Source organism: Microcebus murinus, chromosome 6, assembly GCF_040939455.1.
Source record: "Microcebus murinus isolate Inina chromosome 6, M.murinus_Inina_mat1.0, whole genome shotgun sequence".
In the NCBI taxonomy this organism is placed as follows: Eukaryota; Metazoa; Chordata; class Mammalia; order Primates; family Cheirogaleidae; genus Microcebus; species Microcebus murinus.
Genome location: NC_134109.1, coordinates 30,029,205 through 30,052,986, shown reverse-complemented (window position 1 = coordinate 30,052,986; position 23,782 = coordinate 30,029,205). Strand labels below are relative to the sequence as shown.

At 37.4% G+C, this 23,782-nt stretch overlaps 1 protein-coding gene across 8 annotated transcripts in view; it reads left to right on the top strand.

The window, feature by feature from the left end:
* Window positions 1–23,782, top strand: part of SIPA1L1 (signal induced proliferation associated 1 like 1) — a 350,098-nt gene that overhangs the window by 31,851 nt on the left and 294,465 nt on the right. For 6 of the 8 annotated variants that reach the window (XM_012756102.3, XM_012756103.3, XM_076003893.1 and 3 more), the window contains exon 2: window positions 3,915–4,007. The exons of the other annotated variants lie outside the window; for them this stretch is intronic. The gene's annotated coding sequence lies outside the window, so the exon portion shown is untranslated. The remainder of the gene's footprint in view (window positions 1–3,914; window positions 4,008–23,782) is intronic. 8 annotated transcript variants of the gene reach the window in all.

Sequence of the window (23,782 nt, the reverse complement as noted above, 5' to 3'; positions counted from 1 at the left end):
AAATTTGCTCATACGCATCTGTTTTGCTAAAGCATTTGCCATTACACACATAGTCATTCCAAGTTAATTATGAGGGAACCGTGATCTGGCCCCCTTCATCTCCTCCTTCATGTCTTTGCTCAGATGCTGTCTTTGCAGGGAGTCTTACCCTGACCACACTGTGTGTGCGATTGCAACCCCCCTGCCCTCTGTTTACTCTTGAATCCCCTTATCCTGCCAGCCTGTCCTTTTTCTTTTTAATAGCATGTATCCCCTCTAATCATATCTTTACATGTCCCCCGTATAGTTTGTCTATTGTGTGTATACTGTCTACCCCATTAGAGCACAAGCTCCATGAAGGCAGAGACTTTCGTGAGTGTATTTCCAGCATGAAGAATAGAGAGTACCCATCATATGGTAGATAATATGTGTTGAATGAATGATCTTGGTAAAAGCAGCTGATTTTTTTCAGTTCTTATGTGTAAAACGACAGCCTCTCAGTCCTAGTGATTATTTTATTCATGACTTACTGGGGATGGCAAAGCCGTTGGTTAGTATGTAAAAAAGAAAGTGAGTGTGTGAATTGTATTATATACAGTTTTCTGGAATCTCCTTGCTTATATAGCAATAAACAACTCAGATTTAGGTGAAAAACTCATTAAATTTTGCAGATATGCACAATGGAACAAATTCTTTAGATATTAAAATCTAGAGTACTAAATGATAAAAATGCATATGGAGATTCTCAAATGTAGACTCGGACACATAGCTGGTTTTAAATATAACTGGTTTAAGAGGTTTTCATTGTTTACATTGTGGCCAAAAAAGTTGGGCTTCGGAGTATCAGGGTACTGAGGTGATGGAGGAGGGAGAAGGGGTGAGGGACAGAGGAGGAATCAGAATCTTCCATCTTGGCAGAGTCATCTGTAGGTGATGGTATATTTCTGTACTCTAAGCCTTTTTGGAAAAGCTAAAACATGAGCAAAGGAGATAAACTTGATGAAGATAAAGTCTACAATGCTCTAAAATTTTCATTTAGTTAAGCTGGTGGTAGTCTCCTATTGAGGGCAATATGGTAGTTTATAAATGTTAATTTTTATTATTTAAAGATATCATTATAAAGATTTAGAATTCAAGGCAAATAAAGATGATAGCTAATATCTTAGGAAGATGTTAAGAAACCTAGAAAATACCTTAGAAATCAACTGCGCTAGCTTTTTATATAAGCCTAGGTCCAAAGCGTAATTGATTTGCCCAGTATCACACAGCTGGTTAATGGCAGAATTGAGACTCATTTTTGTCACAAATTTTCACTGAAGTATCTTTAATAGAAGAGGAGTGTGCAAGCCTCTCTTTGGAGATAATCCAGGGAGCAATAGTGAATTTTGTTTGTTTGAATAATGAATATGTTTCAAGGTCTGTATTTTATCTTAAAAATTTCAAAAAATCTTGCAGCTATTTCATGCCGTACAAATTATGCATGTCTTTCTCTTTTTATGTGTATAAGCATGTGCATAAGTTTAGTCTTGCAAGAATGTGCTTACTTGAGGAATTGTCATTTGGGAGCTGAGAAAATGAACAGCATCAACAATCACCTTAGGTTATTGTCTTAGAACTTTTAATAAAACTTAAAAAAAATAAAGTTTTAAAGAAATCTACAATGGGTAAATATATCTACTTGATCTGTTTTAAAGTTAAATATGTTATATTAGAAGAAATTAATTATAGTGTAGTTAATATACCTTATTTAGAAAATATTTTAAGCCTCAACTTGAGAAGAAGGGGTTTCTATTTTTGCCATTTCAACATTCTGTGTAAGGGTAGTAAGACATCACGTTTTGTATCTTTTTGCTAGATGTACTGGTTTCAGAAATGACCAGTTTTAGAAAAGAGAGAGGCGATTTGTATATACAGTTTGTATATACGTTTTTCCTGAGGATAAAATCAGACCATACTTGTGTGGCGAGAGCCAAACCTCACTGTGTCCCTCCTCTATCCTTAGCTGAGGCTACACTAGGGGGTTTTACTTCTTAATCTTTTATGAAAATTGTTCTTTTGCAACACACGGGTCAATGAGATATTTATCATGCAATTGAGTTGTAACTGGATTTCATTATGCTCCAAAGTATATTAATAGTTTTCACAATTGATTAGAAAGCAGGTGAAATGTTAAGAACACCGAGCTGGCAGTCAGGAGGTTTTGTCTTAGTTTTATCTGTAAAAGTTTTGAGTATTACAGTGGTAATGGGGTATTGGGATTCTGGCTGTAAAAGCTTATGATCTGTATTTGGTCGTGATATGCTCAGTGCCTCTGTACAGATAAAATAGTGTGTGTATTTCACCTTTCAGTGTCGCTATGTGAAATAGTTCGGTTGAGGTGAGCGTTTTGGAGCCAGGGCCATGTTAGCCTGGTTGGTAGGTTTTCATGTGTGACTACCTGAGGAATCATTACATAAGAACTTGCTGGCCGGGCGTGGTGGCTCACGCCTGTAATCCTAGCACTCTGGGAGGCCAAGGCGGGGGGATTGCTCAAGGTCAGGGGTTTGAAACCAGCCTGAGCAAGAGCAAGAAAGACCTCATCTCTACTATAAATAAAAAAAAAAAAAAAAGAAATTAATTGGCCAACTAATATACATAGAAAAAATTAGCCGGGCATGGTGGCGCATGCCTGTAGTCCCAGCTACTCGGGAGGCTGAGGCAGGAGGATCACTTGAGCCCAGGAGTTTGAGGTTGCTGTGAGCTAGGCTGACGTCACGGCACTCACTCTAGCCTCGCAACAAAGTGAGACTCTGTCTCAAAAAAAAAAAAAAAAAAGAACTTGCTGAGCAGTCACTGATGGCCCATACAGGGCCTTTTTTTGCTAAGCAGGGTAAACTATATGAGCCTTTTAGCATCTTTGAGAAAAAGGCCTCCTGAGACATGAGGAATTTTCAAATTGGACCTGGAATCTTTAGGAACTGGCTAGTTGCTACCTTTGAGCAGTTTGCCACGTGGAGTCCTTATATTACCATTGGAAGCAGCTGTCTGAATTTTTATTGTCTTGTATTCGCAGGTTTTCCAGTGATTTAAGGATTTAGGATTTAGTTGGGCAGCCACGTAGGCGTGATTATTTTACCATGCCAGTCTCATGTGCTTGTGGTCTTTTTCTCACTGGAGGCATACTGTTGGGTGTTGTGTTTTCAGTTTAATTTCTGTCACATTAGTTAGTTTACTAGCTTTAGGTGGATATGCAGAAATAGCCTGCAGAAATATTGGATTTGTGTCCTATTCTGGCAGAATCACTTGTTTAGAAGTTCAGAGATGGTCTTTCTCTCGGCAGGCACATCTTGGCAGACAGTTGGTGCCATGTAGGTGGAAGAGATGCAGTTGTGGTCAAGGTAACGGGGCCAGAGATGCTGCTGTACTTGAACATTGCTGGTTTAGCTGAATACCTGAGAGAGAGCAGTTGTCATTTTTTAGGAATCAGCTCCAAAATCAGAGAGAACTTTAAAGTTCTTGAGTTATTCTGTGGTTTAGCTCTCATTATTTTTCATATCTTTTGGCTTTAAAATTTTGAAAAACTTGGCAGTTTGTTCAAATATGGTTTAGATAGAATAAGCCAAAGGTTCCCCATGAAAGACTTGCTTTGAGGCTGAAGAAACCCTTTATTCCTCTTCCATTCCGCTAAGGTATGGCAGTGTTAGAGCAGATGGAAGGCTGGAGTTTGAGCTGAAGTTGTGTGAAAGCTTCACCAGCCAATTGGCTGACTCTAATAGTAAGACAGGAAGAACCACCCACGTTTTCCATTTTGGATTTGAGTCACAGAAAACAGGTTTCCTGCAGAAACCATTTGGCTTTAACAAGTTTACGAAAATTTCATCTTTGATCAAATTGATATTTTTATCTGCATTGTGCATGTATTTCAAATTAATTATTTCCCCCTTTTCAATCCATAGGTGAGATTTCAAATTTGAATCTCCTGCAGTACTGACTGTAACCTAATTTCCAAGAGTTTTACAAAAGGTAGAATCCAAGGACTATACTTTCAGGTAAGGAACTAGTTTTATTTTATCTTAATAATACACAGCTACTTTCGCAGAGGTCTGGAGTTTCCCAGACTTCTGGAATAGAAGTGTAGATGAATTTTTAAAAAGGTGGCAAATCCAATTCTCCAGACAGTTATCCATCTGTTTGGTATTAGCTAAGAGGTGTCAATGAGGTTGGCTACTTACAACAATTATAGAAGCAATATATGATGGCAGTTAAAACACACATGCTCATTTAAAATTGCTTACAATGTTTTTAAGGTATTTTAAGGTTTTTGGTGGGGGCATCATCCTTCTAATACCGACCACCTCCATCCTATGATTGATCGATTGATCAATTTATCGTCAATCTACCTATATAGCTATTTTCTATTTACTTAAAGTTTAAAGACATGGATGGTTTTAAGAATAATTTCCCTCCCAGCTACTTGGGAGGCTGAGGCAGGAGGATTGCTTGAGCCAGGAGTTTGAGGTTGCTGTGAGCCAGGCTGACGCCACGGCACTCACTCTAGCCTGGGCAACAAAGCGAGACTCTGTCTCAAAAAAAAAAAAAAAAAAGGTAGGGAATAATTTCCCTACCTTTGTGGCATACCCAAGTACTGTAACAGTTCTGGGCGTGAGAAGATTATAGAAAAAGATCTGTACTTGAAAATAATTTGGAATTTACAGGGCTTGTATTTAGAAATGAATTTTCCCCAGGAGGGAACTGTGCCGAATAAAGAAAGAAACAAATAACTGCCTCCCCACACCCTTATTCCAGAAAACCACATTGCATGGAAAAATTGTGCTGAGTTGGGATTGTCATAGTGTTTCTGGATACAAGTGAAAGCATACTTCAGAGAAGTAATATATTGGCTTTTTAAACAATTACCTAATTTTCCTAACTGATCATGAGGTATTGAGTCACTTGTAAATTAGTTTGTGTCCCTCTTTAGGATGGTTACTTTTCAAGTTTAAAATGCAGAAAGGTCAATTTGAAATGGTTGGCATTGTTTGAAGAGGGACAGTGGCAACTGAGTGAATAATGCAGAAATCACTTACCAGTAGTGCATTGCAGGATGACTCCTATAGCAGATTTAGTTTCCTAACTACATTACCAGAAGTTAGTTTGCAAAACTTTTAAGGCACTGACAAAGTGACACCCCAGTGGAGGGAAAGTGGCTTGGGATTTATAAGAAGCTACAGATGATATGTGGACCTAATTTCTTTCCATCTCTTCTAGGCTAGAAGTAACCCTATGGTTACTTTTTATCTAGTTTCTCTCCATCCCTCTTTTTCCTGTTTGTCCCTGCTACCTTATGTACAGCAGTGGTTCTGCAACTTTTTGGTTTTAGAAGCCCTTTATACTGTTGAATATTATTGAGGACTTGAGAGCTTTTGTTTCTGTTTTGGCTCTGCTTTTATTAATTGTGAATTAGCAAATATTTGTGTCTGTTCTCACTTTTAAAGTAAGGACATTACCTTAATTTCTACAAGTGTATTATGAGGGTCAAATTAGGTAATGTGTTAAAAGGATTTTGTAAAGTATAAGGTGCTTTTTAAAGTTCATTTTTACTTATTTTGAATGTATTTAACTTATTTAAACTTATTTTTAACCTAATGCATTTATTGGCTAATTTTTCTTTGGGTTTATAAGTATTATAAATAAAGTATAAATAAATATTACAGTATTCAGTAAATATTTAAGTATTTATACAAAGAAAGGACTATAGATATGAGACCTCAAATATTTACTTAAATATTACAGTTTACGGTTTAAATATTATAAATATAAATATAATTATAAAGTCTCACTGAAATAGTCAAGTAACACAGAATTATACAGAGTAATGTCTGAGGTCACCATTAGTTGCATACTTTCAACCCTTTGTGTATGCATTTAAGTGCACAAATATGCATATATATATATAGCATAAGCTTTTTAGTTTTTGTCTTAATATAAGTAGTATTATTTTATGTGTTTGTGCCTTTTAAAACATAACACTGTCTCAGGTCATTCCATGTTAAGATATATAAATCCCTCTCAGTCTTTTTTTAATAGCTGCATAATTTTTTTCACGTATTCCTATATTGATGGGCATTTAACCTGTTTCTAATTTTTTACTTTTATAAAAAAGCTAATCATTCTTAGTTCTTTCTTATTAAAACATTAGTTAATTCTTACTAGTAGATTTATTCTATCTGTAGGATATTGAGGGTTAAGTAGTAAATGTCTTCTGTATGAAATCTTAGATCTTTTCTGCTCAAGTAAGAATAGAACTTACACTTCTTTTCATTGTTGTGACATATACTAGATCTTTTTTGAGCAAACTTTTTCATGTGGCTTTTGTATGTTTTGTTTATTTTTGTGGTACTCTCATTTCACTATTTGGATAGACTTTTAAAGACTAGTCTGTGTATTGCTTAAGTTTAACTCCTTTAGCGTGATTGCTGTATACTTACCCCTCAATAATGGCAACACAACAATCTTAGCCAATACTTATCTATAGTAAGCACTAAGAGCTTATACACGTGTGTGCTAAGAGTTTATTACATATATGATCTTATTTCTTCCTCTTAATAAGCCAGTGAAACTGGTGGTGCTGTCGAGTTTAAGCATTTGGAAATGGAGAATCAGTGAGGTCAAGTCTCTTGCCCAAGGTCAGTTATGGATCTAGGATTCAAAGGTCTTGCTTCCACCTGTGATGCTAAACAGTTTTGCAGGGTTTTGCTGAATCAGAGATGGTTCTTGTATACATGATATCACGGTTTACTTTCTAAATTACTTATATTTGTATGTCTTGCTTTTTGATACCAATAATACTTTAAGAAATAGTTCATGCTCTGGAGTATCCATTTTTTAGAATATATTTATAATAAAAGCAATATGCTAATATGTAATAAAGGCAAATATTTACTGAATTTAATAATAAGAATGGTATTTTAGAGTGAAAAAGGCCACTAAATGAGGAGTTGATCTTGCCTTCTATGTATGTATGTGTGTATGCATGTATGTATATATGAATGAACAAATGAATGAATGAATGAATGACAGCCTCGCTCTGTAATCCTGGCTAGAGTGCAGTGACATCATCATAGCTCACTACAACCTGGGTGCAGTGATCCTACTGCCTCAGCCTCCTGAGTAGCTGGGTCTGCAGATGCTAGACACTGCACCTGGCTAATTTTTCTACTTTTAATAGAGACAGGGTCCTGCTCTTGCCCAGGCTTGTCTCAAACTCCTTACCTCAAGCGATCCTCCCACCTCGGCCTCCCAGAGTGCTAGGATTACTTGAATTCTACTTGTTAACTAACAGCATGACCTTAACAAATAATGCTGTTTCCTCACTGGTAAAATAGTACTGGACTAAGTATACATAGTTCATTTTATATTAATAGTTAGCAGCCATCATATTGAGTAACATCAATGTGAGTAAGAAATACCTGTGAGAAAGTTCAGCAGTGTAATCTAAATGAATTGCAAAATGGAATTCTAGTAATGCTTCCCCGTACCTTGAGTAATAAGGAGAACATTTTCGGAATGGGTTGTTATCCGTGACAGATGAAAGATTAAAATGGTCTGTGTCTATTTTTTTTTTTTTTTTTGAGACAGAGTCTCAAATGAATGAGACGAGTGCTGTGGTGTCAGCCTAGCTCACAGCAGCCTCAAACTCCTGGGTTCAAGCCATCCTTCTGTCTCAACCTCTCGAGTAGCTGGGACTATAGGCATGTGCTACTACACCTGGCTAATTTTTTCTATTTTTTTTTCTCTCTCTCTTTTTTTTTTAGTAGAGACAGGGTCTCACTCTCGCTCAGGCTGGTCTCGAATACCTGAGCTCAAGCTATCCTCCCGCCTCCACTTCCCTGAATGCTAGAATTACAGGCATGAGCCTCTGCGCCTGGCATAAGGTCTGTCTTTATTGATGAAAGTAACAGAAGGCAGCCTCAAAGTTTTTTTAAGCGCATTAAAATGTCTGTTCTTATTATTTTATTATAGGCATAATTATTTTAAGGAGCTATGCCTGGTTATTTCTCAATAGTGATCATTTTAATTGGAGTGTTAGCAAAATTATGGCTTCACCTTTCTTTGTATTCCCTTGTGTCACATTTCACTTGAATGATAAATCAGTTCTAAGTGGCGTAGTCTGGAGGCCACAGGATGGTGACAGCTTCTTAATCCTTACCCGGTCTCCTTAATGCGTTTTAAGCTTGAAATATTGTTGCTGAGTGGTTGAAAGAAATCTATTGATGGACTCTCAGACTTGTTGGCTGAACTCTTTATTAAGGGGTTAGTAAATATGATAAGCCAGTTCAGATGTTATCATACTGTCTTATTACTGGTTTTCAGTTTTTAAAGGAGATATTTTTGGCTAGTACCTATTTGTTGATTGATGGAAGAGAATGAGTGTATTGGCTCACCTTCCTGTGTGAACTTGTCACATACCACAAGTGGGGTTTAGATCACAGGAAGCGACTGGGTGGTAGTGACTGTTAATTGCTATTGATATGCGTAGATTCAAATCAGACCTACTCTAAACAATGCATTTAAACAAAATTTTCAGCTTCTTCTTTTTCTCCTCTATCCAGATTAATTTACTGGGATGAATCCAGAAATGACATTGTACTTTATTGCCACCTACAAAAGGCTGCTTTTTGAGATGACACTCCTTTTAGAGGAATTCACTTCTTCTTCCAAAATTTACAATTTGTTATTTTTATCTGTGTTCTTTGTTAAAATTTTCAGCATGTAGAATTTAAATATTCATGTATATTCTGTCCTAGTGACTAAGGAGCATTATATAAGGAATTTTTAATTGTCTTTCAATATATTAACATCACATTCCTTGGCTTAGTATTTGTTTTGCATTTGTATTTTAGTGTAACCCTAACAAGTTCATTCAAGCAGCAGTTGAACTAAGGTTAAGTGGTATTATGGTTGTTTGGCAGCATATGGCCATAAACACTTCTTTTAAAACACAGAATGGCCTGGGGTGACTGTAATGTTCAATTGCATAATCACAGATTACACTTTACAAACACAGGCATGAGTACATGGGCTGCATACATCTTCAGTGAGAGATTGCCCCATACAATGGCATCTACTTTAAAAACCATCTGTACAGTTCCCCTGAGTGTCTGGTATATTATTATAATATTTTCTATTTAATTGAAATGTTTCTCATTGGATGAAACTGTGAATAGCTTTTTAGAGTTTGCAGATAGTCTGCCACCTTACTAGAGAAATGGGTTAAAAATGTGTTTTAAAATGTAAATTTTTATTTTTTTAAATTTTATTGTATTTTCTCCTATTTCTTTTCTTCCTTCTCTTCCTGGCCTCTTTGTGACTTGAAAGCTGTTTTGCAAAAGATACACTAATAATTCATTCCCTAGAGACCAAGTGGAGAGGAGTTTAGAGCTGTAGTCCCCAACCCCCAGGCTGTGGACTTGTGCAGTGGCTTGTTAGGGACCAGACCACAGAGTTCCACCATGCCTGCACCCCCATCCCTCCCCCTACCCCTGCTGTCCATGGAAAAACTGTCTTCCATGAAACCTGTCCCTGGTGTCAAAAACATTTGGGACTGCTGGTTTAGAGTCATTGTATTTGAAGTGACTGGGAATGTGTCCATTCTGGATACTTCTGCAGTGGAGGTGAGGAACTGGTCTTTGGAGCTCTTATGTAGTATTCGAAAATAACTTCATGTTACTGGGGGCAGCCAAAGATCTGAAATAGAATGCCTGTGATAGTGACTAGAAGGGCCTTTTGAGCATATTGTATATTTTTGGAGATTGATGCAGATATTTTTGAAAAAATATTTTACTGGGTTTGCTTGATTGGCGTTTGCAGTATTTGTCAGGACATCGGAGATATATTTGATACAGGATAAGCATTTCTATAGTCTCAACTTTTACTAAATGCTTTTATTAAACCACTTGCTCTTCAGTGTATAAGAGTTTTAATTTTCTGTAATCGTTTGTATACATTTCTCATGGGCTTTATTCAAACTGATTTTCTCTGTAAACTCATCTAGAGAAACCAAATTTAGTTGAAAGTATTTTCTTGATAGGGGCCCCGAGGTTCAACACTATAGCTTTTTATATGACATATTTATTGTTTTTTATTTAGTGTTTGCTGTTAGCAGAGTAATAATACGCCTGGTTTAAATAGTAAGTAAAATAGTCAGACAAGGCTCGAAAAGAAAAAAAAAATCCTGTGCTGACCCTTCCTGCCTCTCTCCAGAGGGACCGCCTATTTTCAAGGGGTGTGGTTATTATTTATTTATTTATTTTTAGCTGTATCTTCTGGCATGTATCTAAATAATATCTTTTCACTCCCACAATGTGTGGTTTTCAATTGTAAACATTCTCTTTTGACTTCTTCCTACAGCAGGTGAGGAGTTAGCTCCTGTTTCCCTTGCTTTATCCTCCCAATGATAATTTCATCTACTTTTTGGTTAAGCCATCATTCACTATTTACGGTATTATCATTAAAACGTTGATGACAGTGGCCACGGACTATTCAGTGGTCTCATTTTCTTTCTCCAACTTTTTCTCCTCAGAGGTAGTGGTTACTATGTTTTTAATTTGCTTACCTTTCTATCTATCAGACATTAATTTTACTGTAAACATTATTATAGAACTTTGAAAATTCAAATGGTAAAAGAGATTAGGGCACTCATCAGTTCTGGTTTTCTCTGGTGCGGTCTCCCTCAGGGTTCTGGAACTGCTTTCTGTTCCTCAGAGCTGCCATTTATGGACTTTTCCGTGCCGCCATCTTGAGGGCCTTTTCCTTTGGTGTACCTTCTATTGCCTGGATTCTGTGTCGTCATCTTTATTGGGTTATTTTTCCCCATTTTGATGAGAGTTATATTTTTTCATGTGCCCATGAGTGGGATTTAAAATAATTTCATTTTCTAATTGTTTGCCTCTAGTATGTGATGACATACATACTTGATTTTTTTTACATCAACTTTATATCCTGCAATCTTGTTAAATTTGTTACTTCTAGTAAGGTAGTTTTGTGGATGCTGTGGAGATTTTTACACGAATGATCATATGATCTGCAGATAAGAGTTTTACTTCTTCATTTCTGACCTTTATGCCTTTGCATTGCTTTTTCTTGCTTTACTGTAATGGCTAGGACCCCTGTAGAGTGTTGACTAGAAAGTGGTAAAAGCAAGCATTCTTTCCTTATTTTTTTCCTCTGGAGGGAATAATTCAGTCTTTTGCCTTTAAGTTTTATATTGGTTTTAGGCTTTTTTGTAGTTGTCCTTAATTATTTGAGAAAATTCTCTACTCTTTCTAGTTTGTGGAGAGTTTTTATCATGAATGGCTGGATTTTGCCAAATTCTTTTCTGCATCTATTGAACTGAGAGTTTTCTTCTTTATTCTGTCAATATGAATATGGTGAATTACATTGATTGATTTTCCATTGTTGAATCAGTCTTTCATTATTGGGATAAACTGTACTTGCTAATGATATACCTTGTTATACAGTATTGGATTTCATTTGCTAAAGTTTTGTTAAAGATTTTTGTGTTTATACTCATGAGGGATACTGGTCTGTAATGTTCATTTTTGTTTAGTATCAGAATTATGCTAGCCTTATGACATGAGTTGGGCAGTGATCCCTTTTCTTTTTTCTGAAAACATTTATGTAAGATTGGTATTATTTCTTTCTTGAATGTTTGATGGAATTTACTGGTGAAGCCATCTAGACCTGGTGTTTTCATTTTTGGAATATTTTAAATAACAGAGTAAATTGCCTTAAAAGATATAGGGCTACTTAGATTTTCTCTTTCTTGTGTCAATTTTGATAGGTTCTATTTTTAAAAAATTTGTCCATTTCATGTTAATTGTTGAATTTGTATAAAGTTATATGTTATATTCTCTTATAATCTTCTTAAATGTCTACAGGATCTGTTTTTTTTTTTTTTCATTTCTGATATTGATAATTTGTGTTTTGTCTCTTTTTATTCTTGATTGGTCTAACTAGAAGTTTTGTTGCTACTATACTTTTAAAGACTCAGCTTTTGGCTTTGGTAATTTTTTATTGTCTGTTTTTTATTTTATTGACTTCAGCTCTCTATTATTTTCTTCCTTCTATCTTGGGTTTAGTTCACTCTTGTTAAGCTAGAATCTTAGGTCATTGTGGTAGATCTTATCATTTTCTTTCATCATGCATTTTATTTATTTTTTTTTTTTGAGACAGAGTCTCACTTTGTTGCCCAGGCTAGAGTGAGTGCCGTGGCATCAGCCTGGCTCACAGCAACCTCAAACTCCTGGGCTCAGCGATCCTCCTGCCTCAGCCTCCCGAGTAGCTGGGACTACAGGCATGAGCCACCATGCCCGGCTAATTTTTTGTATATGTATTTTTAGTTGGTCAATTAATTTATTTCTATTTTTGGTAGAGACGGGGTCTCGCTCAGGCTGGTTTTGAACTCCTGACCTTGAGCAATCCGCCCGCCTCAGCCTCCCAAAGTGCTAGGATTACAGGCGTGAGCCACCACGCCCGGCTCATCATGCATTTTAAATGATAACATTTCCTCTAAGAACTTGTTTTAGCTGTATCCTACAAATTTTTATGTTTTCTTTTTATTGTCATTCAGTTCAAAATATTTTCTGATTTCCTTTTTGATTTCCTTTTTGACCTATGAACTCTTTAGAGGGTGGTATGTTGTTTAATTTCCATACATTTGAGATTCTCCTAGATATCCTATTGTTATTTATTTCTAATTTAATTCTGTTATGGTTAGGATATTTGTGGGATTTCAATCCTTTTAGGTTTATTGAGATTTATTTATAGCACAGTATATGGTCTGTCTTGGGAAATGTACCATGTGCATTTGAAAGGAATGTGTCTTTAGTTAGATTTTCTGGAATGTCCATTAGGTCAAGGTAGTGATAGTGTTGTTTAGATCTTCTAGGTCTTTCTTGATTTTTTTTTTATTATATCAATTACTGGGATGAGGTATTGAAACCTACAATGATTGTGTCATTGTCCACTTTTTCTATTAATCTAATTTTTCTTCATTTATTTTGAGGTTTATACAAATTCATAATTGTTTTATCTTCATGATAAATTATCCTCTTTATACTTGTGAAATGTTCTGTTTCACTGGCAACAGTGTTTGTTTAAGCGTTGGTCAGAAGCTCTGTGTGGGGCTGGCATTTCTCCTCTGGGTGATCATACAGGGCTCTGCCATTTCACTGGGAGTCCCCTTCCTGATCCAGTTTCCCATGTTTTCAGTCTTACCCCTTACTTAGTACCTCAATTTCTTGGCCTTTCTGCAGTTCTGCATCATAAATAGACTTACTTCCTCCTGCTGAACTCCTCACCTTTGTTCCCAGCACATAGCTTTCAGCTTTCTCCAGTTTGCTAAATCAGTTGCCAGTTATGCATTGCTTTTCCATCTTTCAGAATTTTGTTGACATCTCTCATATGCTTTTGTCTTTTCTTCCATTTTTCTTTTATGTCATTTTCTTTATTGTCATTTCTGGAGGAACTGGAGATAAGCATCACCCCCTTTTATCCTGTAGGGACTTTTTAGTTTATTTACGTTAAGCCTTTTAATTGTCACACATTATTGTTAACCTGATCTTTAGGATGCAAAACGCTAATTCAGTGTTAACTGTATAAGAAAAAGAAAGTGCGTGCGTTGAGTCTGTTATGTTGCAGCGACCTGAAAACTAATGTGTTATAGATTTCATTCATGTTAGGAAGTATCAGTGGTGTAGCCGGGTGTGGTGGCTCTTGCCTGCAATCCCAGTGACTCAGGAAGCTAAGGCAGGAAGGTCACTTGAGGCTAGGATTTCAAGACCAGCCTGGGCAACATAGTGAGACCCCGTCTCTACAAAAAAATAAAAAAATTAGCTGGGTGTGGTGGTGCATGCCTGTAGTCCCAGCTACTCGTGGGGCTGAGGTGAGTGGATCGCTTGAGCCCAGGAGTTAGAGGCTGCAGTGAGCTGTGATGGTGCCACTGCACTCTAGCCTGGGCAACAGAGGAAGAACCTGTCTCTTAAAAAAAAGTATTTATGGTGTTTTCTTTCTTTGGCTTAGTTTGGTAGAAATTGAGTACTAATTTATACATTTTTCCATTTTCATATCACTGAATGTTTTTTGTTATGGGGCTAACTAACATTTGCATAAAATGTAATTAACTATTTTTTGTATTTTAAGCATTTATTACCGTATTCTCTAAGTGCCTTCTTTTTGAAAATGTACACATTAGGTCTATTATATAGAGATTTCCTTGATCTAGGATTCATAAGTTACTGAGTTGCCATTTTAATATAGGTAAGTCATTTAAATACAGTGCCAATTTCTTTAGCTGGTATTGGGAAATGTAAACTCTACAGAGTTGTTAAGGGTATCTTACTTATAAGATAATAGACAGGAAAGTGTTTAAAAATTCATAAAGTAGCATATCTGTATAAGGTGGTGTATTGAATAATTAATGTAGTCTTGGATAGTTAGGAATTAAATTATTTGTGTTTATACTCTGATAATTGAATGCTTCTTATAAATAACTTTTAATTGAATATTCTTCATGACATAAAACTTGTCCTGTGCTTTGCTAAGCAGTGCACATTTTATAACTCCCTTATAGCCCAGATCCAGTCCTGCATGAAGATAGAATAGACAGCTGCCTAAGTGCTGTTGCTTAAGGGATGCTTAAGAATTTACAGGCCTCTAAATTGCTGCATGTTCAACTGGTATTTTGGGATGCTTTCCAAAGACTCCTGTTAAATACTGTGTTGTCACTGAAGATGTTATATCTTGAGACGTCATCTGCCTCTGGCATGCCAGCTCTATTTAGTTTGTCTGGAGAAGAGGACTTTAAGAGAATAGGATATAGGTCTGTTAAGTTTTTTGGAAAAGAGAGTAGAACAAATTTATCATCTATGCAGTGTCAGGGATGGCAGACCTTGATACAGAGCCAGAGCTCTGTTAGCCTTGGAAGCAAGGAAATGATCTCAAGTTGAGTAGGGATAATACGGTTATTTTATAGTCCTTTTAGGGCCAACCCTGTGTGATCTCTTAATCACCATAATACGTATATGGGTTTTGTCATGTTCAAGTGTACATGGCTCTTGAAGACCAGCTAAGTACTAGCAGCTTAGCAACACTTACATGCGGCTCATGTAAGCTTCTTAAAGCATATTTCAGAAGAGAGGAAAAATAGAAGTTTCCCACCCTTAATTGGGAAAACTGAGGGGAAAAAAGGGAATATTAATAATTGGCCACTACTACTATAGCATAATTGGCATTTGGACAAAGTCTAAAGCATTCATTGATATGACTTATATTATGAGTTTGAACCCCCCTCCGATTTTTCTTGTTTAATGTATTTGGGAGCAGCTAGATTATAGAGGAAATAGTAAATTTATAATGATTTTGTCAATTTTGGGTTAATGGTGATAGATACATTAAAAAGGTTTTTTAAAAAATAGAAAATAGAGTTATTTAATGATCAACTTTTGTATTTCTTGACATAAGCTATAAACAGTTGTAGCACTTAAAAAAATCAGGTATAGTTTTATTTTTGAAGCTATTTCAGTACATTGCCTTTGCCTGAGGTCTTTTTGGTCCTAGAAATATTCAAAATAATCTTTATTATAAGGTAGCATTATTATTGAATTGAATACACTTACTTTGGTACTTCATTGCAACTGCAATGTGATGATTTTATAGATTTCTGATATACTTTGTGCTGGCCACGTTATTTATTCTTGGTGCCCTTGTGTCTGAATATATTTTTGGTATGATAACCTCACTTCTTTTCTAATGCCCAATTCCTTCTTTTTGAATCCATGATATCTATTGTTATACTGTGGAAAATAATTGCATATGTATATATTTTAAAGACAGAGCAATACTATTTGGGCTCTGTTTCATCCTATTTTCTCCCCTTTTGTTGTTATCTTTAATTTTTTGAGGTTCTTTTTATTAGAAAAGTCATGAATATTGCATTCTAAGTGAAGACTGTCTTTGAGTTCCTTGAGTGTGCTTAAATGTCAAAATATCACTATTTTAAGAGGAAGCCAATCCAAGTTAACATTTGTTTTTCTGCTACGGTTTATAATTTTAGTCAAATAGTAGCAATAATTATTTGTTATCTACTTAGGACAAGGTTGGAGGACAGTGGGGATTGTGGGCTAGACGGTCTTTCTGTGTACTGTCACTGAGGAGAAGGGCACCAAAGTTGAGAGTTCTGTGTAGTTTGGTGTCGATGTTATCATTGCATAAGTCAAGTGTTTGGGGCAGTTCTAGGTTGGCTTTCCTTTACTTGGGTGGCAGAAAACAGTAACCACCAGCTAGAGTAGGCTTTAGAATCCAGATAAGCAGTGAAAATGATACTACTATGGAAACTTTCTCCCACCTTTTGTAAATATGCAACAGAAAAGCAACAATTGCCTAAACAGATTTACATTAGAACTTGTTCAGAGAATTAAGAAAGAAGGGGAGAGACCGTTTGCCCAACAGCAGTCTGAAGGTGGCTCAGCTTTGGCAGCTGTCAGTCACTAGAAGAATACCATCTTATCTTGACCTTTCTTTGGGATTCACTCATGACCGAGCTGTGTAAAATTGCTCTCAGGGTTTTTCTCTGGGTAAGGGTTTTATTAGGAAGAATCACTTGATAGATGTTATGGCACTTTTAAAAGCTCTGGTCTGTTCTTGACTTAATTAAAGGGGAGAGTATTTTACTTTGTTCAGCAGCAAATATTGAGTGCCCATCTGTGAATGATATTGCATCCGTTCTTGGGGGAAGAGCAAGATAAGTAAGAGATAGTTTCTGCTCTTGCAGACCTGTCACCTTGTAGGGGAAATCAGACACGAGCATAATAATACAGTGATGAGACCCAACGGAATCCTCCGAGAGTTTAGAGGATGGAGAGACACTTGTTTCCTCAGTGAATGAGGCACGTGGGGGCTTCATGTGGGACTGGTATTCAAGCAGTGTCTTGCTAGGTGTGATCAGGACCTGTGCAGGTTCTTCAGAATGAGGCATGGGCGTGTGGGGGGGATAGAACTTTTGATTGCTACAGTGTCTAGCACGGAACACTAAATAATAAAGCTATTATGTATTGACTGTCTAACTTCTGCTAATTGTCTTAAGTGCTTCTTGTGTTATAATTATCTCCTTATAACAATAACATAATAACCCTGTGAGGTAGGTACTGTTGTCATCCCCATTTTACAGGTGAAGTGATTGAGGCACAGATAGGTTAAGAAACTTGTCTGAGGTTACATAGTGGGATCTGAGCCCAGGCTGGTCCTGGAGAGTCCACCCTTACTTGCCATGTTATACGTTGGGAAATGTAGCAAAGCTGGATGGGGGTCCATTTGTGTGGAGCCTTGAATGCCCAGATGAATAATTTAATTTACTGGAAGATTTTTAACAATGGTTCTGTGTGAGGATTTTGAGCACACTCTCTCATTTCTCTTAATATACCATGCTTTACTGCCTTTGAAATATGCCTTTCCCGCTTTTCCTGGTGAATTTCTGTTCATTCTTCAATTCTTTGCTCTTCTGTTACCTTTTCTGTGGGGCTTTTCGAATCACCCAGGAAGAAGGGCCCTCCCGTGGGCTCCTGCAGAACGTTGCCAGTACCTTTAATACAGCATTCATTAGGTGGTAGGGTCATTATTTACTGGTTTTTATTCTCAGCCAGACTGTGAGTTTCTTGAATTCAGACTGTGCATCCTTTTTGTATCCCTGGTGTTAGTCACGTCTCTGTTGCTGAATAAAGATCAGATAAATCTCAACTGAATGAAAGGAAGGGTGATGCATTTTGAGATTTCACGCTGACTTTCTTCTTTGCTTGCTTTCTGAGTTGTGGGGGTTTACAATCCCTAGAAAGGAGAAAAAAAGATAATTTAGGCTCTAATACTGTGGTTGATCAGGGCTCCTGTGAGAATGGAGGAGGGAGATTATTCTGGGCTTGTGTGAGGCCTGGGAGTGGGGCTCAGCCTTGAAGGAGACATAACATCTGCGTTGGCAGAAGGGCTGGGGCATGCCCAGCCGAGAGAGCAGCATGAGTGGTGGACAGCGATGGGTCAGACAGGAAGCGATACCATCCCCCTTGAAACTGGAGCCTCAAGCCTTTCCTGCTACACCCGGTAGAGCCTTTTATGGCATAGAGAACCTCTCAAAAGCGTTGATTTCTTTGTAGTCTACCGGAAAGATGTAAGGGCCATGTTGTGGTTTGAATTAAAGGTAAGTTCCTAACACGTAGACTATAAATTCAAATGCTCAACATGCCTTTTGGTGGTAAACTGCTATTGAAATAGGTCCATTTGGTCTAAATTAAACTTAACTTCCAGAGATTCTTTAAAATCTTAAAACCACAAGTAACCGTGCATTTAACTGGTGTAGTGAGCCTGACTTGAGTTTCCTTTGACTGTCTGCTTTAGCTCAGTGGGGACTTGCGGCCCGGCTGTAATGGACTTGTGTTGCTTAATTCAGCTTCTCTCTTTATCTCGAAGCACTCTGACTGTGATGTGGGAATGAAAGGTTTTGCGGAGAGGCAGGGTTAATCAGCCTTGTGGAGAGGACAGCGATAAAGGACTCTCTCCATAAAGGAGGATGTTAGAGTCCAGGAGAGGGTGTCTTTGTTAAGAAATACCTTTCAACAATTGGAAACCTTTTAAAGTGCTTCTGAGGCACAACCCGATGTACTAAAAAATGATGCCTTGAAACTACTGATGCCCAGAAATAAAAGCTTTCTCCCTCAGAAATTCAGGTTAAAATTGATCCTATTCTCAGAAGCACTCAACAGGGAACAGGCAGTCTTCCCTAACATGGTCACAATCACTGCTCACAATTTTACTGACTGCTTATGCTGGGGACCAGGAGCCCTGCCTTTGAAGTGAAGGACCAAGGGAAGTAGGCAGGTATGGGTACGGCCTGCATCCCAGACCACTCTCTGCACACAGTTGCTGGTTGTTAGTTTTTCTTTGCTACTGATCACTGAAGACTTTAGTGCTACAGATGTTGAAAATAAGCTCCATGAGGATAGAGACTTAGTCTTATTCCCTAATATGTCCTCAGGGTCTAGTCTACCTCTATCCAATAGAAATATGGTGAGCCTCTATATATTTAAGCATTTGTAGTTGCTATACTAAGAGAAAGTAAAAAGAAAGGGGTGAAATGAATTTTAATAATATATTTTATTTAACCTTATATGTCCAAAATATTATCTCAACATGAAATCAGTTATAAAAAATTACAGCGATACTTTACATTATTTTTTTATTCATTCTAACTCTCCAAAATCTAGTGTATATTTTATTACAGTAGCTCTCAATTTAGACTCGTGCCATTTCAAATGCTTGGTAGCCACATGTGACTACTGCCTGGAGTATTGGACGATACAGTAACTATATCCGGTATGTAGCAGAAGCACAGTAAATACCTGTTAAATGAAGGAAGAAACAAAGGGAGAGAGGGAAGGGAGAGAGGGAGGAAAGGTAGGAAATGAAGAAGAAAATAGCAAAACTTCAAAGATGAATAAACAGAGGAACACTATTTTTCCTGTCTTGGGGTATCCCGGCTGTTCCTAACTAGAATAACAGCTGAATGAAGCTTTAAACTTTTAGTTTAAAATTGTTGTCAAATGTCTGATCCCACTGTTACATCCCTTCTGCATTGATTAAACAGGTCACCTTTTATTGTCTTTAGATTGTAGGTGGCATAGCCGAGGCTTAGCTAGGTTAAGTGAACGAGTGGTTTAACCATGATCCAAAGTTGTGTCTTTTGAGTCTTAGTCCAATGCGTACCTTTTGCTACTCTGTACTTCCTCGTTGGTTTGTGCTAGGTGTGCCCATCTGCCCTGTGAACAGTAGCTGGCCCCTAGTTGTGGATAGATATGAAAAGATAGACTGAGTAATTATCATTAACACAGTGCAATTTAAAAACAGTTGGCTAAAGGTCAGATCCTAAAGTTTGCCTTTAATTCAGTAATCAAAGATATGGTTACTATAACCAAGAAAGTTGTGTGCGTGGCTTCTATAGGCGTTAGGATCTTCTGAGTTACAGAAGGCACATAAAAATTTTGGTGAGTGCAAAGACTGTTTATGAAAAGGTATGCATACATGTGTTTCAAGCTGTTTTTCTGTATAACCGTTTCACCTCCATTGACATTGTTTTCTAGCAGGAACGTGTCATGGTTTCTGTTCCAGCACATGGAGAAATGTCTTTTCTCTTACACAGAGGGAAAGCACTTCACCAGCATAATAACTCTTCAGTGCTTAAGTTACTGTCTTTTGTGGCTTTTTTATTTCTGGAGCCATTAAAGTGGTTGGTTTTATGGTGCTTAACATTTAAATAAAAACCTAAAGCAGATACTCTGGGGGTGATTCAATCTGTTATGGTTAAAATGTTAAAGATGAATTAAAGTTAATTTCTAGAGTATCAGTGTAATAATGAAAACATTGCATTTCATCATCCTTTTGGATGGAAGCCAAGACAGATCACTCTGCAGAGCAAGGTGTGTTAATTGAGATATCAGTGCATAGCACATCCTTTATTCAAGGTGTTCGAATATTTGAGTTTGTGAGAATGTGGCAAAATATGGCATTTACTGGGAAAAAGATAGGCCTAAAATATAATTTTAAGCTCTCCGATGTCAGTAGATATTGCAAAATATTTTGTTCACTATTGCTTATTTTAAGATAATGTACCATGCATGAATTTGAAAACGTAATGCAAAAGTTATTCAGTAAAAAGTATGTATGCAGGTTTTTGTCACACTATCTACTGCCTAGATTTTAATTGACCCAAGCTGTAAGCAGAGAAGTTAATTTTAATTTATCTTGCATATTTGGGAGATCATTCACAAGGAATTATCTACAAAACCACATGAATGTCATTATCCAATGTGTACACTAAGGATTTAAGAGTGGATAGCTCCTATACATATTTTAGCTTCTCTTTTCACAGCCTGGGGAATGCTATGAATTCACATGAATGAAACTAACTTTAAAGAAACTGAAATTTACCCTTTCTGTGCCAAATTCCAGATTATAGAGGCAGTTTGGGGCCTGGGCAGTCATTGCTGCTCTTCTTTCCTATCTGCATGGATGGGGAGCCCATTGGCTTTCCCTGCAGAAGGTGGTGGGAGCTTAAATAACACTTGATTGTGTGCGTGACTTCTCTGGAAGTCTCTGACAGCGGCTCTCAGCCCTGGCTGAACGTCAGAATCACCTGTGGAGCTTTAGGGCCTTAAAGCTGCCCAGATTCATTCATTTTTAAATCACAGTCTCCCTAGCGCTACCTACACATCAGCCAGGATTCTGATTTCTCATTCAAGAGCTTTCTGAGATTTCTTGACTCTGTAATCATAGTGTATCAGATGTATTTTTTTTTTTACCACTGTACCTGTTTATTAGTATTGACTTTTGATGAATCTCCAGAAAGATTTGTTTGATTGTTTCAGAGATAGTAAGACTTGGTAAAGGTTGAGACAGGGCTGGCTCCTCTGCAGGAACCCCGAGGGGAACAGACCCTAGGAGTTGCGTGGGCCGAGGTAACAGGAGAGAAGAGGGGTGAATAGGCTGTAGGTTAGGGCTGTAGGAGGAGGAAAAGACGGACCGTACAGGAATCTGTCTAGATGGCTCAGTGGGTTACAGATTTAACTCTCTGGAAACTGCATTTCTTCGTAATCTATGTCTCCCTTTTGCCATTCTCCATCTGAATAAGGAGGAGATATATGATTGATGATCATTGCTCAAAGAACCTTTTACTACTATTTAAAGTGGTAGTTTTCTCAACCACTGGTTTTGTATGTTATGTAGTCTTAGACATAGAAAGGGTACTTTAAACTCCCATTTCTGATTTCCAGTAGATTGTAGGGATGAGTGAGGTAAAATTCAGGAATAGTGAGTATATCTTTCTTCATTTATTTGGTAATGAACAGTGTTTTGTGGCACACTTCTCAACTTGTCAACCAATAGACCAAGGTATGCAGTAATTCAGATAACAGGTCTTTCTCTATGTTCCTGGCATTTAACAGAGATTTGCTGTCAGAAGCACTCCCTGTCCTCAGGGTGATGTGCTGACCGTGCTGTGGCCGGTGCGTGTGTTTTGTCATTTGAAGGACCCAGATGAGAGTATGGAAGGGAATTGATGTTCTATGGACCCATCAATCACTGATACTAGTTTCTGATTTTCTAGTTATTACCTGTGAATATAAGTTCTTTCCTACCGGTTGTCAAGATGGAAAAAAGAAAATGAGAGAGTAAAAATGCAATGAGGGGTGGAGTGATAGGATTATATGTAATTTTCTTTGGGACTGAAGTTCCTTATCCAACATTCCTTCTGCCGTACAGCATTCACATAACAATGAAAAAACAGTCTGGAAACATTTGATTAAGGCTGAAGATTTAAGGTGATACAGCAGCTTCATCCTAAATGAGTTTAAAACTCCAGATTTTTTCCCCCTGTGATTGTAAAGACCTTTATTATAGAACAGTTGGAAAGTCCAATAAAATATAAAGAAAAAAATAAAAATCACCTGTAACTCCACAACGTGGCAACAACTACTATTAACATTTAAACTATTTCAGTTTTTTTTCAGGAGGGGAAGGCATATTGTTTTGTATCCTGTTTATTAATTTGATATTGTGAGCAATTTTCCGGGTACATAACTGTTTTTCAAAAACACGGTTTTCATTGGTTGTTTTGATGATGGTTGTTTTCTTTAGTGTCAATATTTAGCTGAAATGCCATTCAGGAATCTGCTTAAATGCTGCTTCTTCCATGATGCCATTCCTCCACAGCGGATGTTGGAAAAACCTCCACTGGGCTTCTGTAGAATGTTGATTTTATTGCTGCTGTGACACTTACCATATCTTGCCTCATGTAATTTTGTCTAATTCTTCATCTAATTTTATTGAACCCTTCCTTGGAATGGTCACTGTACTAAGACCTCACAGTACTATGATAATGGAAAGGAAATTGCAAAAACAGAACAGCAAAAAAGAGTTGTATAGTTGTATCCATTATTCTTAGTCTGTGGGCTGGGAAGATGGAGACATTACTTAGTCACACAAATAAATGTTACATTATAACTGTGGTCAGTGATTTGAAGGAGGGGCAAATGGTGCTCATGAGAACAGGTCAAGCAAACAAGGATTGGGTGTTTTATTTGCTTGACCACAGATTTAAAAATGGCCCAGGTCTTGTGCTTCTATAAAGGTCAGGGCAACCAAAGAATACCGTGTCCTGCTCAGAGAAGCTAACGTGCCCGCAGTACTCTGCTGTGGCTGGAGCACGTGGAGGTTCTTTGTGTCTCCCTCTGACCAGTTCGGAGTACATTGAAAAGAGACAGTGTACTATGCTGGAGAAGACTGTGGAAAGGATTTCGAATGATGCCTGGTTAGGAAAATTGTAGCAAGTGATTCTGAGGAAAAGATGACACAGAGAGGACATATTTTAGTTGTCCACTGTGCAGCAGTGGATCAAGGTGTATCGAAAGATTCCCTGAAGATGGTGGGAAGTGAGAATGCTCTTCTGGTTCCCTTTTCTTTCTCAGATTCCATGCTTTTTTTCCCTTTTTTTTGTTTTTGTTTTTTTAGACAGAGTCTCACTCTATTGTCTAGGCCTGAGTGCAGGGTGTCATCATAGCTCCCAGCAACCTCAAACTCCTGGGCTCACATGATCTTCCTGCCTCAGCCTCCTGAGTGGCTGGGACTATAGGCACGTGCCACCATGCCCAGCTAATTTTTTTTATTTTGATTTTTTTAGAGACAGGGTCTTGCTATGTTGCCTATGTTGGTCTCAAACTCCTGGTCTCAA